Below are 3,951 nucleotides of genomic sequence, written 5' to 3'. Positions count from 1 at the left end.
TTTGGTCAGATATAAGGGAAGCTCTGGGGAGGCTTCATTTTGCATCTGTTTTTTATCTCATTTGCCTTGAGCTCAAAAAAATCCTTAGGCCAATGTGATACATTTTGGGGGTGTATAAGAACTACCACCTTGTATTTGTAACTCATTTGGGAAGAAAACTACATTCCATTATGTTTACTCACAGGATCTGCTTGGGGGTGGGGAGCCCAGCTCCTCCCTACTTTCTGGCCAGCCACTCACTCACTACCCTTCCAGGATGCTTACACCTGGGAAAGAAAGAGAATAAGCCCCTAATTTATGGTAAAACCCTACCCTCCTAAGAACAAAAGGAGCCTCTAAATAGTAAAGCACTTGCTCTCTAGACATAAAACTAAAGACAAAGCCTTAGTGAAGTCATATTCTTTCCTGTCAGTCATTGTTTAGTAGCTTTTGACTGCTATTGTTAAACCTCTAATTTGTACTTTTTCATCACACACTTTCTATGACCTCCTAGATGATCAGTCAGTTCAGGTGTTTATGAATTGTTATTTATAAAATTTATAAAATGATAATATAAAAATTAATAATAGTCATCAAACATTTTTGGTGTGAGTATTGAAAAATTTTCCATAAAGACATTTTGGAATCTATAAGGGATGAAAAAAACTTTTCAGCACTCTACTAGGTTCAGTGCATGGAAACTGCAAATTAACTGACAAAAGACACATGAACAGAGAGAGAGAGAGAGAAAAAAAGGTTTATTTCATAGGTACGTGGATCCTCACTGTAAAGATATGAAAACTCCTCAAAACATTTACACCTGGAAATTTATATATCATTTTAATAAAAAGTGATAAAATATGGAGAAGTGACAAGACAAAGGAAATGTGTTTTGGCTTCTAGGAGTAATAAATTATGGACAGGTAAGCAAATCAAATGTCAGGAAAACAAATAGAAGACAGGAGTTATTTAGCAGTGTTTTTTATGCAAATAGGCAATGCCACTTCTACAGTAAAAGTCTTCCTGGTACTGGAGAAGGAGGGAGAATGCCTTCACAAAGGGAAATTGAGCCCTGCTCTTGGCCAAAATGGAGAAGGGCAGGGAATTCTTCCTGAATCTGCTGTTTCTCAACTGCCTTCGGCTCAAAATAAATCTTTTGCCCAATTGGCATATTTTGGAGTGACATATTCTGATCCTGAGTCAAAGGCTATTTAAGCATCCATTTATCATGGTGTTAGAATTGTTCACTGTTCTCTTTCTACTGCAGAATGATGTGTTTAAAAGTGTCCTCTTTCTGAAAAAACTAACACCAGTCTAATAATAAAACAGTAGACAAACCCCGAGTGGGGTGTCTCTTACAGTATCCTGCAGTAACCTGACCAGGACCCCTCAAGATGGTCAAAGTAATAAAAATAAGTAAAGTCTGAGAAACAGGACACAGGGACTAAATAGACTCCCACACAGGGACTAAATAGACTCGAACACTAAATGCAGAAAAAGGACATCAAAGGAAAAACAGGTGAATGTGAATGAAGCATGCAGTTCATTTAGTATCAATGTATCAATGTCAGTTTATTAGTTAGTTTGGACAAGTGTGCCATGGTAATGTAACATGATAATATTAGGGAAAGTGAAAGTGGTAAGATGTATATAAGAACACTGTGTTATCTTAAATGATTCTTCTATAAATCTACAGTTTTTCAGAAAGGAAAAGTTCACTTTTAAAGCTCTATGGAAAATTATCCTCTAATGACTACAATAGAACTATGTTTCCTAAGCATTGATCATTTACATATAATCATGACTTTGCTTTTTGCTGTGTATTCAAACCATTGTATTAATTTTTTTCTCCGAATTGAATATTTAAAGAGTGTAAGCTGAGCTGGGGTGTACCTCAGGAGTAGAGCACTTACCTGGCATATGCAAGGACCTGGGTTCCATCCCCAGCATTGCAAAAAATAAACAATTAAAAAATATTGTAGGTGTATATTATTGTCATATGAGGTTATTTCTATAACCTCAGATATAATGACATGATAAGTTTAATGTGTTATTAAAAAATCTTTTTGGCTGAGTGCAGTGGTGCACGTATGTGGCTTGGGAGGCTGAGGCAGCAGGATTTTAAGTTCAAAGTCAGCTTCAGCAACTTAGCAAGGCCCTCAGCAACCCAGTGAGACCCTGTCTTTAAATAAAATATAAAAAAGGGTTGGGGATGTAGCTCAGTGATTAAGTGCCCCTGGATTCAATCCCTGGTACCAAAAAAAAAAAAAAAAAAAAAAGAAAAGAAAAGAAAAAGAAAAAAAGAAAGAAAGAAAACAATTTTTTTTTTTTTTTTTGCAATTGAATCCAGGAGTGTTCTACCACTAAGGTACATCCCCAGACCTTTTGAGACAGAACTTGCTAAGTTGCCCAGGCTGACCTCAAACTTGTGATCCTCTTGCCTTAGCCTCCTAAGGACCTGGGATTACAGGTATATGCCACCATGCCCAGCTAAATATTTTTTCTCAGACACATTTTTGTAAAGTAAATTTGAACAGATATTTTTTTCTAAAATATATAGATAATGCCATGCCTTTTGTTTGGTGTAGTTTTCCTGGCATGTGCCACAGGACTTTGGCAGATGCTGTGCCCATCCTCCTCTGCCCGGAACATTTGCCACTTGCCTTTGATCTCTTAACTGAAACACAACTTCTTCAGGAAACAGCCTCTTCCTCTCTATGGCCAGCCTCTAGTAGCATTGTTCAGTTTTACCACTGTCAGAATTGCATTTTGCCTGTTCATAACTTTATCTCACCCTTTCCTCCTCCAAAAAACAATTTTTCAGAAGCAGCGGTGGCCACTGGAGTTGGCCTTTCCTGGAGACCACTTAGAGTCTGGATGCACTTTCAGAGGCAGCCACCAGGAAGCGCTGTAAGCAGGTTGGGAAAGAGTGGAAAGGGTGGAGATGAGTCCAGGGAGGGTGCAGGTTGAGTGCTCTGTGGGGGGAAGGCCAGAGAGGACTGGGTTTTCTGGATCCAAGAAAAGAAAAGGGATAGGGATGGAGGTGTGTAGAGAAGAGAATGAAAATGAAAATGTCTTGGCTATGGAGTTTGAGGATGATCATACTTTGGACAGAGATAAAGAATCAATGATGTTGAGGCATCTTCTTGTTTCAGCAAGATATTTAGAAATGAAAACCCTCATGATATTATAGTTTGCGTTTGAAGGGCAAATTACATATTCTTAGTAAGTACACAGTATTGGCAGAGGAAATCCAGCTTTCTTGTGTTATAAAAGTTCCACAATGCTTGGGTCGTGAAGAAAGAGGAATTATGGAGTAATTAAAATGTACGAGTATCTGACCAAAATTAGGAATGATATCCATTTAAGGTTGGTTGGAAGATGTGTAGGATATAGACTTACACAGCTGGAAAGGCAGCCTGTTTTGAATACCATGGCTGTTTTAGTCAGATTTTTTGCTGCTGTGATTAAAAGACCTGACAAGAACAATTTTAGAGGAGGAAAAGTTTATTTGGGGATCAAGGTTTCAGAGATCTCAGTCCCCACATAGCAGGCTCTATTCCTAGGGATACAAGGTGAGGCAGAACATCTTAGTGGAAGAGTTAGCAGAGGAAAGCAGCTCACATGATGATGATGATGATGATGATGATGATGATGATGATGAGAGAGAGAGAGAGAGAGAGAGAGAGAGAGAGAGACTGACTCTACTTGCCAGATTCAAAATAAATACCCCAAAGGCACATCCCCAATGACCCACCTCCTCAAGCTACACCCCACTTGCCTTCAGTTACCCCTCAGTTAATCCCTTCAGGGGATTAATTCACTGATTGGGGTAAGGGTCTCATAACCCAATCATTTCCCCTCTAAACCTTCTTTCATTGTCTTACACATGAGATTTATGGGGTCATCCAAACCATAACAACCGCCTACTCCCAAGGACAGGAATATTTATTAGAAATCAGAAACATAACT

The sequence above is a fragment of the Urocitellus parryii genome, chromosome 4, assembly GCF_045843805.1.
Source record: "Urocitellus parryii isolate mUroPar1 chromosome 4, mUroPar1.hap1, whole genome shotgun sequence".
Taxonomy (NCBI): Eukaryota; Metazoa; Chordata; class Mammalia; order Rodentia; family Sciuridae; genus Urocitellus; species Urocitellus parryii.
The sequence above is the reverse complement of the archived record's forward strand: the minus strand, read 5'-3'. Positions refer to the sequence as shown.